Source organism: Silene latifolia, unplaced genomic scaffold (assembly GCF_048544455.1).
Source record: "Silene latifolia isolate original U9 population unplaced genomic scaffold, ASM4854445v1 scaffold_57, whole genome shotgun sequence".
NCBI lineage: Eukaryota > Viridiplantae > Streptophyta > Magnoliopsida > Caryophyllales > Caryophyllaceae > Silene > Silene latifolia.
Window position 1 is genome coordinate 2,731,140 of NW_027413480.1, and position 12,766 is coordinate 2,743,905.

Here is a 12,766-nt window from a genome sequence, read left to right on the forward strand (position 1 = left end):
ATAATCTTTGGACTAAACGGTGGAATAACACCGAGTAAACTAGTCCTTTTGTGGAATAATACCGCAATAATAATTTGAATAAACTACTTGTTATGCGGAATAATAGTGCAATAACTTGTGAGAATAACGGGCAATAAGAATAGAATCAGTTGAGTTGAAAAAAAAAGCCATTGATAGTTGAATAGAAAATGCATATTCTTCGTAGAAATTGGATAGTGTTTGTAAACCTTAATTAAACTAGTGGAATAAAAGCAGAATAAGTGTAGACTAATAGTACAATAACAGCAGAGTAGCTGCTTATTATGCGGAGTAATACTGCAATAACAGCAAAATAATGGTAGAATAACACTGGAAAAAATGCAGTCTAAACCACTGCTTTTACACTTGACTAAATTTACACTTGAATAGAAATGGATAGTGTTTGTAGAAAACAAAGGTAATAAGAAAGCTTAATTAGACTAAAATAACTGTAGACTAATTGTGCAATAACAGCACAATAACTGCTCATTATGCTGAATAATACTGCAATAACAGCAGAATAATAGTGGGATTAGAGTAAAAATTGATGGTGTTTGAAAAAAGTACAAGTAATGTGAAAACTCAATTAAATTAGAGTACACACTGGAATAACACTAGAATAATAGGGGAATAATAAAGACAATAAACTAGTTATTATACAGAAATCGGTGCAATAATAAAAGACACTAATTGTTTAACAAACAGTTTACACTAACTTAGTATGACTTTCCTGGATACACAACAATCAAAGGTCTTCGCATTCATGACGATGCCTCGACTCTTCACTACCAAAGAGATGATTGGGGTTGAACTTCTTGCAACTTGTTCCTTGCTGACGCCAAACCCAACGTCTTCGGCCTTTGATTCTGACAAGCCGTCACTTTATCAAGAACTACTTGCCTATAAAGATTAATATCCGCCAAGATCAGGGAAGCCGACATTTCAACACAGAAGCTTCGACGAGCAATCTTGCTGTGAAGATTGCACTCAAACACGCTTCCACCATATTCCGCCATCGTGTACAGCAAGAAACACCCCGACTCGGAATTCAGCAGTTCCTTCTTTTTCCATTTAAAAGGAACATCAACGATTTCGAAATTGCGGCAATCTTCAGACTTCATAACATTATGAGCCTCCATAAAAACATACATATAGTTGGCCACAATCTCGGCCAATCTTCTGTAATCGGCTATTTGGTTGGCATCGTGAGTCATGTTGTCCAAAATATCAATCGATTCATTCATAAAGTTGATGCAGAAACAAGAGTAGTGATCATTGTACAGAATCGGCAAAAACACAAGGTCGGAGTTCAGACGACATCTTCCATTGCAGGAATCGAAAAACACATTCCAGAATGTCAACAGCTTCTTACCCGGACAGTCAAGAGGGCTTGAGGAATCAAAGTTCTCTAAGAGTGAATAAAGAGGATCCTTCTAAACAGAAAGCATAAACAACCAAATATAGTGCACAAGTGTTAACTTTATATCAATACTTTTGAGTCAATCTGTAGGTAATAACGCAAAATAGCAAAGGAAAAAACAAAATACCATATGACGAACTTCGAAAAATATTGAGCTTGGTTCTGAACGTTCCTCAAACTCCAACGAATTCAAAAGAATCGACCAAACATCAACTACTCTTGTTGTCATCATAGCAGCTGCATCTACAATGGAAACAATATCCCCCCTGTCCAAAAACACGCCGACGTCGTCGTTGTAAAACACTAACATCTCACTGCATTCACAAAAAAATAACATATGATGAGAACAGTGGGATTACAGTGGTATAACAGCAGAATAACAGTTCAATAACATAACAATAACAGTGGAATAATAGTGGTATAACAGCAAAATAAAAAAAGGGAATTAACAGTGGGATTACAGTGGACTAACAGCGGAATAATAGTGGTATAACAAAGAGAATAACGAGTTCAATAATAAAGAGAATAACAAAGGGACCTAACAGTGGAATTAGACGACTGACTAGGTTGACAAAATAACAGCATAATAACAGCAGACTAACAGTGGGAAACAGAAAGACTAACTGAACAGGAACACCACAATCAAAGAAATCAAAATCGACACATACTCTTCTTTCAACTGAGCGTCTTCACGAAGAACAAAGTCCACCACTTGCTTCCGCACCTTCAGCATCTTAGAGAACTGTTTTTTGTTCTTCCGAAATAAATCCGACACCGCAACAAACCCTCTTGTCCTCGGCCCGCAATCCATAGAGCAACCCAGCCCATCGTCTGCCTTACCCCTTTTACGGCTACCCAAAGCCGACTTTGGACTCACGGTGCTATCCACACCCCTGCTTCCCACTTGACGGCTGGCAGTAGGGGTGTTTTTAGAGAATTCAGTGATGTGAATGACAGTAGGAGAAGCGACGGGCTCGACAACAGACTGCGTCGTCTTAACCTTCTTACCAACAGTTTTCACCCTGCCAGAACCACGACGTTTCTTACCGCTTTGAGAAGCCCTCTTTTCCGCATCCTCAATACGTCGTTTCTCTTCAAGCACACTCAGGGTTTCCTTTCTCGTCTTGTTCAACTCGTCCAAACTTTTCAACACATCTTCCCTGGACTCGTTCATATCAGACTGCACCAACAAGGCAACGATTTCAGCGCGGTAAAGCACTCTTGAATCAGAATTACCCAAGTCTCAATCAAAAACAGTTTCACGGTAAAAGAGCATGTGCAACATCGTATATACACCGCAGTCCAAATTTTCAATCGCAGCGGTTTGCCAGGTAAAAGGGACGTTGACAATTTTATAATCTTTAACCTCCCCACCTCGGGCAACTCCTTTGTTGACCAGGAAATCAGACATCAAACCACCTTTAAAAAAAAAGGAAAAAGAAAACATAATTACTAACAATACTTAAACAAACTAGGCTAAACACCAAGAGAAAATTAGGCACAATAAATGACTTACAGCAGTTTGACAATACACTAAACGTACACACGCCTGTTGATCATCAGCAAACATCGCCTCTTGAAATACATTATCAAGATATTCAACCCTCTTCGCAATGAAGTTGATGCACAAACAGCTGAAGTGCTCATGCAAAAGAATTGGGATGAAAATCTGGGAAAATATTTGGCCAAAAAAATTGTTACTAATTATGTGGTTTTTTAAAAAAGCGAGAAACACAAAGAGAATAACAAAGCAGAGTAATAGTAGACTAACAGTAGAATAGTAGTAGAATACACACAAAGTACAGAAAACATACCATATCAGAAGTAAGATCACACTCTCTCTTGTTGTTATTGACAAAGACAGTAAATGACAATATGACTTCCGCACATAAATCACTCCTGGAAGCCTTCTCATCTTTCGACGGCGTACAAAGTCGCCGCAATGGATACTAAACAAAAAGTGGAGAAAAGAGTTGAAACGTGATGCAAAAATGAAAAATAAAGTAAAAGAAACGATAAGATAGAATAACTAACCGTTGCACCCATCCCAAAGAAAAGCCGACTTGGACTTCCTCTTATACAAGTATCATTAAGAAAGAGGGACCACCAGTCAACAACACCAAGCATTATCATTGTATCTGGAACCATCGATTCCATATGCTCTCGATTGTAATCTGTTCACACCCCAAGTGACAAGATTCTCCTTCAAAACCGAATAAACAGGAAAAATAAGAGTCACATAAATATATTTTTGAAGAACAAAAAGCAATATAATATATTAAACAGCGTAAAATTTTTACAATAAAAACAAGCTCTTACCCTTGCGAAATGTTATGATCATTCAAGAAGCAGTAGTCTGCAACCTGTTTCCGCTTGGATAGCATTGGGTTGAAAACATGTCCCATCGTTATCATTGATTTTGACAGGACAACTAGCTGAGGATCCACAGGACCACAATTATAGGTGCATCCGAAATTCTGAGGCACAACAGACAACAGTAGCTCCTCATGTGCAGCAGAGTGCAGCAAATAACTTGTACAGATATTAGGAACATTCAACCCAGCAACGCCATTGTCCTCTCGGACAGCCTCACCAACAACAGTACCAGCCTCCAACACAACCTCGGAATCCTGTTTATCAGATTTATCTATCTCAGACACAGCCCCAAGCAACAAGTCTGCATGACAAGACATCACCACATCCGCTACTTCCTCTTCTGCAGTCACAAATGCTTCACTGCCAATTTGAGTGGAATGTTGAGTGTCATTACGCAAAGGAATGTCAGCACCGGTATCCGTCACCTCCGTCTCAGGCAAACAAGCATCAGTCTTTGGAATTTGATTTGCGTGAACCTCTACCGGTGTACACTCAACAGTATTGGGCACGTCCTCTGGCGGATTATCAACAAGATAGTCTTCAACTTAAATGTTAACGTCCTCCACATCATTGTTAACATCCTCCACGTCAATGGTAATATCCCCAACATCAACTACTTTCTCACCGACATCATCTGGCTCTCCATAACGAAACTGAATGTCAGCACAGATATCCGTCGTAATAGAATCTAAACCGAGTGGTGACAATTGTGGAGTCCCCACCTCTGCACTTTGTTGAATGATGGGACTATGTTCAACACCCTTCTTTTCAGCTACACCCTTCTTTTCGGCTATAGTGGCCGCACATCCGACCGACACACTCCTCATAAAATTGAGAAAACAGATTAAATGATGGGGGTTCAATGATGACATCTTCATGTCTAGCTTTTTTGGAAGCTGGTTCTTCAGGAACAGTTGATCGCGATTTATTTGCCGCTTGCATAGCCAATACATGCTTTACCGTTTTCGTCCACTCACGGATAACTTGATCCGTGAAGAAAGATGGGGTGGCAACCAAATTCTCGACCCTTCACAATCAACTTTTTTTCGATTGTTCAGTTTGTGCTTTCTTTAGCACTCGTCGGGTTACTTGGTGGGCAACTTAGCGGCAGGTGCTTGACGATAGCTGCTTTGGTTCTTCTTCATCATCTTCGACTTTATAAGTTCCGCCCGTTCCAAGTATCGGCGGCATAAAATCCGAGAGTCCCTCTCATTAAGCAAAGATAAGTTGATGAACATCTGTCAAGATAAAATCCCAAAATTTTACTTAAAACAAGTACAATAATAGTAGAATAACAGAGGAATAATAGTACACTAAGACCAAAATAGATAACAGTGGATTAATAGTAGAATAACGGTAAAGTAATAAAATAACAAAGGAATAACAAGACACCAATGTGCAGAATAAATAACAGTGGAGTAGTAGTAGAATAACAAAAGAGTAGCATAACAAAGGAGTAATGATTGGAATGAAAATTAGAATAACGAGTGGAATGACAAAGAGGAAAACGAGGAATAACGGTGGAATAATCGTAAAATAATAGCAGAGGACAATTAATGCTTAAAGACAATAATGAGAATAACATTTTAGAATGATTCGTTTTAAAACAATCAAACAGTGCTTACGTCGATCGGCTGCGGATGTACTTGCTCATCCGTAAGAATATCATCGGTAGATCCAAAGACAAGACATCGACGTTGAGTACGTTGACCCGAGCCAACGAGGTTTGGACGAGACAATGGGAAAGCAACGTCGAACGCTCCCGGTGCCCAGCAGCACCAAGCACCGCCTCACGCCGCAACCTCTCACTGAAAGACTTAAAATCCCAATGTTTAATGAGCGGTAGCTCATTATTCACCTGATCACCGCTAAAGAAATAACGGTGAAAATAGGTGATAGCCAACAGCACTACACAACAACGAATATTTTTCCTCCCGTTAAGCGTTTCACGCACAGAAGTCACCAAGTCTGAGAAGACAAACTGACACCAATTAAATTCCTTGATCCTAGAAACATCTTCCACAGTGCTTAGAAGTCTAAGATCAACCACATAACCCGACATAGGAGCAACGAAACACGACATGGTAAGCAGAACAAAAGTCTTCTTAAACTCATCATCCGCAACCAAAGACTCTAGCAGGGTCTCCTGAACTTTGTTAAGTGGTATCCCACTTTTGTTATTGGCGATACCATACTTCTCACGCCAAGCACGCTTCAAAGCTTCTTCATCACCGTCTGCAGAACCAGGAAACCCAGTAATAACCAAATCCAATTTTGGATCAGAATTTGGTAAACCAAACACATCGTGCACATCATCTACAGTAAACTCGAACTTCTCCGTTTTAGATATTTCAAAATACTTCCCACTCCTAAAAGCATATATAAACCCCCGGAACATGGTATGGGGGAGGGAAGATAGCTTCAACTCAAGTAAACCCCCGAATCCCATTTCCCTAACAGCCTCCTTCTGCTCCTCGGTGAGGTCTTCAATAACTTTGAAAAGAAAAGCAAAACGAAAGACTAACAAATGGATTGGCACTGTGCACACAAAGGGGAAAAAATATACAATGCATTAAAACATTTAAGATAACATAAGCAAAGCAGCAGAATAATAGCAAAATAACAGGAGAGCATCAAAAAATTACACGAAAAGTAACATATTAATAGTAAAATAACAGCAAAATAAAAGTAGAATAACAGTAGTACATACACTGGGTTATTTCCTGCAGCAACTCCAGCCTGAGGTTGGTTGCTACTTACCACAATTCCCTTCTCATGCTTAACTTTGCCAGCCAACTCACTACTAGTCTTTGGTGGACTAGACGACAACTTCGCAAGTTGGGTCTCGGCCTTTTGTTTGGTTTTTTTAGTGGGTGGTTCGGTTGTACATATTTCTTGACTACGAGTACTCCTTCTTTGAGAAGCAGTGCTCTTTGATGGAGATGTGACACGAGATTGGGATGGAGACGGACCCGGAGAATTTGATGATGACGGTTGAGTAGACTTTGATGAAGCGGCGGATTTGATTCTTAACTTCATTTTCTGCTGTACTATCCAGAAAATAAAGATAAGGATCACTTTCAATGATAAATAGGTATTCAGCTAGACTTTTTTTAATAATGACGCCAGAATGAGAGTACCGTAACAGCAGAATAACAGAACAATAACAATTAGTCAAACTAATAACAATAGTAAGAACACAAAAAAGAACAACATGGAAGTGTCAACAAAAACACGAAAGAGAATCAAAAGAAAGCCTCTTTGAATAAAGAGTCAAAGACAGTTTCAAAATTACATACGGCCTACATAAACCTTCATAAAACAAAATAACGTACTAAATTACAACCAGAGACAGTTTCGAATTACATAATACCCAAAATACATTCTTTCCCACAAAGAACCAAAATATACTTCCGAAAATACAGGACATACGTAAAAAGTCAGTCAACGTCAACAACATACATCGACTGACTTATAATACAATTCGTGAGCAAGATCATAAGCAGAAGGAAAGTCCCTGAGTGTGTCAAAGTACTCGTGAATTAGCCTGACCCGTTCAGATACAGGTGCATCAAGGATCTTGTCATGATCGTGTATATACTGGCAAGCATGCAACACCGTCTTTGCTGGCTCACTTGCAAGCATATAGCACTTGCATCGTTTGAAAACTACTTTCGAGCCCCTTGACAAAATCTTAAAACCTTGACTGTGACTTATTGTTAGAACTTTCATATATTCGGCGTGAACACCGGGCGCACTTTTATGAAATAGGAACATTTGTGACCATTTCTTACAAGCAAGAGACATATTGCTCTTGTCCAAAGTAGTCTCTACATGATCGAATACTCTTTCAATTAGGTCTTGGCTATTTAAAACTGCCGACATTGATTGATTACGACGACGAACTCGTACATTAACTTCAAAGCACTTATCACTCTTATCTTCCAATAACCAACCCAATTTATTTTTCTTTTCAGTAGCGAACTCTCTAGCAAATAACAATTTATCTTCATTCACTATATTTATTGCCCATCCCTCACAAACTAAGTCCATTAGTGATGCTAAAACCTACAAACAAACAAAGCCAAACAAACAAAACCACAAGAATAAAAGCAGAATAACACAAAAAAAATAACAGAAAATAAAAACAGGAAAAACACTACAATGACAGGAAGAGTAACGCTGCAACAACACCATAGAACCAGTATAACAGCGGAATAACAGAAGTACAAAAAGTAAAGTGTGTAAAAATCAATAGTAAAGTTCTCAACACAACTCGTCAGCTAGAACATGCAAATCACTTCAAAACAGTAGAAAACTGCAGAAACGACTAAGAACATGCAAATCACTTGGGAAAAATCGAAATTCAAAAATGCGAAGATAATATTACAATGAAGAAACCGCATAAACACAATAACGACATTAAAGTACTCGATTAAGTAAACCTAGCGATAATTAAACTGAAAAAACGAATAAAAAAGCATACAAAAGCATGAAATAAAACAAAATAACAAAATAAAAGAGGAAAATGTTATGAAATTACCTTCAATCGGAAGAAAGAATGATGAACGGCGAAGAGAAAACGGGAGAAAACACGAAGGAGACGAACAGTTGAAGAAGAAAAACACAAGAATAATAGAAGAGAGAGGAACGCTTATAGTTGATAATGATTATATAAACCGTTTTGGCAAAGTAATGTGGAGAATTAATTAGAGAGGGAAACGATTCTGATAAATGACGGAAAGAAGAGAGAGAGAGAGAGAGAGAGAAAAAAAAAAAAAAAAAAAAAAAAAAAAAAAAGAGAAAATAAACTAAACAATGCTTTTATATGACCACTAAGATTAATCTTGGCCACTCATCTCTAATTTAATTTAATGGCTGAGATTCACCCAACTCACAACTCACCATAAGAACCAAAATCACTAAATTCATCTCTCTCTCTCTCTCTCTCTCTCTCTCTCTCTCTCTATATATATATATATATATATATATATATATATATATATATATATATATATATATATATATATAGTATTGATAGCGCTAATAAAAGATTTACAAATTTATAATTTTTAGATTAAAACCGGTTTTATTTTAATTTAATTAAATTAAATAATTATAATTTAGAGTTTAGAAAAAATTATGGTGATTAAAAATTTAGAAGATTATTTAATGAATAGATGATAATAATTTAATAGAAGAAAGACTTGCTTCCTTATTTTGCCGGATTCCTTTTGGAGGGAAAACTTTTGAGAATTTTTATTCTCTTAGTAGATAGGGAGATGGACTAACGGGCTTCAACACATGTATGCCTAATAATCTAATATCTCAACTTTTGGATAATTCATTTTTTATACTAGGGTCGTTTGGTTCAAAGTATCAGAATGGATTGTATATATGGGTATAAGATTCCAAGGTGTTTGAATGGAGTTAGAATCCATTGGGTATCTAACTCCATTCCAAAACCCTCCAACCAAATACTAGAATCCATTTAAAAAGCTCCAACCAAACACCCCATAAATATATTTTGTAAAATCAGGGAAATTATTATAATGGGGTATTTTTTGGCAAATTTAAACAGAAGTCATTTATTTATATTATTGTTACGACATTACATTCAATTGCATTAAATAAGCGACAAATTTAAACAAGATAAAAACCTTGTAAATAAAGTTTGAGCATATATTATGTAGAGTACTACGTTAACTCTGAGTTAGAAATTAGTTAAAGATTAATTACAATAAAAATTATTATTATATGCTGGATTACTTTTTAATTGGTATGTCTGTCACAAGACGATAATAGGCACTTTATGGTACTTCTCATACTCTTAACAATGGGATATTAGGCATGTAAAGAATTTAGCATTTTGGATATTAAAAACATTTAAAAAAATAGATAAAGTTTGTCAAATAAGTACAGATATGTCAACTACCTCAGAATTATCTTGTTTGGGTTATAAAAATAGGAAAAATACAGATTATTTTTAAGGGGCACAAGTCAAAATACATAGGAAGTATAATTTTTAAGGGTCACGGGTCAAAATATAAGTCAAAATACATAGGATTGAGTCGTTCGGGTTACTAGTCAATAATTTACGGGTTTACGGGTTGGCTCAAAATTTGACAAGTCTATGTTATTTTGTATACCTTAATATATGCGTTATTATAACCATGTCATGGATCTCATAGCTTTTATATGTAACACCCTCATATACTAAAGTGCCTTACTAAGGACCACCTTAGCATATAAGGGTGCTACCATCTCAATTGCCCGAGATAGTGCGCATCATAGTAACCATAATGAAACAACTTTATTTAAACAGCGTAAAGAAAAGGTTACAAAACTCAACTTCAAAACGTACAACCAAAACCAAAGGTCATAAATCTAAACCCAGCTACAGCTAAACGATGAAACCAGTGATGACTCCGCCCATCCATATTCCGCGAGCTATCTCAACATCCATCACCTGCTAAGCCAACTGCTCACCATCCCCGAATGGATCACCACAGTTTTGAAAACATAAATCGGGGTCAGTCAACTGTATAACCAATATAAGCATACGCAGTGGAAATAATTACAAACAACATTATCAACCAATGCTCCTAACTCCAACATTTACCAATAACCGACTACACACTACCGTTTGTAGGCCTGCCAGGTTACCCATCGCAACAGGTAACCCACACAGCAAGTAGGGACCGCAGCCGTACCACCTAAGCCCCGATCATCGCAACGAGCGAACCCAAATCCTTAATGTGCACATCCCCTTTGTGACTCCGAACATGGGGTTGGAACCATCTCTTGACATGGTCCCACAAAAACAACCAAACAACGATATATATAATCTCAATCAATCTCAAACAAAATGATAAACATGCCAACAATCAACCACAATCACATCTTATGTCAATTTTGCAGCCAACTGAGTAGGGAAATCTCTACCTTATTCGCAATCCAATCAACCACAGCAATCAAATCAGAAAGGCTCCTCTACGAACTCGTCACCTATAACCACATCATACAATCAAAATCTACCCTAAACCCCCAATCAATCCGATTAGGGTTTATCAACTACATGACAACAATAACAAGAGTACGATGTTTACTGATGAAATCGACGCAGACAATAGATGTAAAAACCCTTCAATCGAGCGAATCTAGCCTTAAGAGTGATTAAAATGGTTGGAGAGGTTATACGTAGTTTAGGTTTTTAAGAAGATGATTAAAAAGGTGATTAAGAACTGTCACATGCTTTTATATACTTCTCAACTATTTTAATCAAATCCGCGAATAATTAACCCGTCAGACCGGTTATTCGGTCGAGTACTAGATGTTCTCGACCGAGTACACACTACTCGGCCGAGTACCAACAAGCTCGGCCGAGTTCTGGCATTCCAGAACCCAACTTCGAAATACCAGGCAACCTACTCCGCTGAGTAAGCCATACTCGACCGAGTAACCCATGGTCAAAAACCCGTGGTATTACACTATAGTTCTATTATAGAGTTTATTTATCCATCTCTAGAGAATCTATTGAATTTTCAGTGCCTTCGGAGAGGTCGGTTATTGCACCTGTCCATGAGATCCTAGAGTTTATTAATGATGAGTATGCATTGTCTCTTATTTTCACAAGGAACAAAATTTAGTTAAGCTTAAGGTTAGCAAAAGTGAGATTAATATCGTGATGCGTGATTTATATTCCACGTAATTGCTCAACAAAATGCAGTATTTTCATTTTGTTTTTATATACTTTTGACATGATTTTTTTTTCTTTTTTTTTTTCAAATCACCACATTTTTTTGTACAATCTTATTCCAAATAAATTTCATTATTCAAATTTAAAATTTAATTATAACGATACAAAAAATAATTATTTTTCTTACACTTTTGATAATAATAATGTTTTAATCAACAAACCTGTGCAAAAACTATTGCTAGAAGAAAGTACTCACGAGCTCTTTGGTGGACGACTTTGCGCAACTTTCTGGCCGGTGGCAGCGACGTAATGGAGCGGGAGTTCTTTGGAATCGCTGGAGATCTCGTGAACTTTAACATGAGACGGTGGTACGTAGTCTACTTCGGAGTCGTAGATATCGTCGTATTTGTCGTTCATATTTGTTTGGGGAGGTTAGAAAAGTACAAGGATTAGAGTTTATGCATTTATACAATATCAAGGTTTTGGAGTTGTCCCATGGAGGTGAAGACAGAGGCGAGAGTTTTAAAGACTAAGGGTGAGTGGGAGAGAGCAAGGTATGAGTGTATACAAAGATTAAAAAGGACGATAAAAGTTACTCTGTAGGAGCCAACAAGTAGGGTATAGTGTGGGATGACGATAGCCGACAAGGAGGGTATCATGTGGGCTTGTTATTGTCATACTGCTTCATATGATTGTATTTTTCACCATAGTACGAATATCGTTCATTTGGTCTAATCTTACTTAAATGGGTTGATTAAATCGGGTCGAATAGCTCGAGTAAGATGTAAATTTATTAATCTATACAATATAATTAAAAAGGTTAATGTGAAATGACAAATTAAATGCGATGTGACAAATGTGACAAGACAAAATTAAATGTGATATGACAAATTAAATGTGACATGGAAATATCATAATCCACATATTATCAATCTATACAATATAGTTTAAAAGATTACATAAAACATTAAATTTTATTCCATGAGCCATTTTTGCAATTATTTTATATTATGTACTTGATTATATAATATTTGCTTAGTGACAAATTACAATACAATATTGACGTCTTGACGGATAATTCTTACTAAAAAAACACACATTTAATGATAATTGAGTTAGTGCCCCACCAACAAAAAAAAGTAAAAGCCTATTTGGGAGGTGTATATCAATTATAAATAATTTTCTATGATAAAAAAAATACCACATGAACACCGAACCTTTGACTATTTCTAATATAACACTGTTTATTTTGA

At 36.8% G+C, this 12,766-nt stretch overlaps 1 long non-coding RNA gene across 1 annotated transcript; it reads right to left on the reverse strand.

Moving 5' to 3' along the window:
- Nucleotides 1–10,063: 10,063 nt before the first annotated feature.
- LOC141639824 (uncharacterized) lies at nt 10,064–12,068 on the reverse strand. Its single transcript, XR_012542690.1, has 3 exons — nt 11,770–12,068; nt 10,760–10,822; nt 10,064–10,295 (listed from the first exon to the last, which is right to left on the reverse strand). It is a non-coding gene; the product is annotated as an uncharacterized LOC141639824 (long non-coding RNA).
- Between the last annotated feature and the right edge of the window lie 698 nt (nt 12,069–12,766).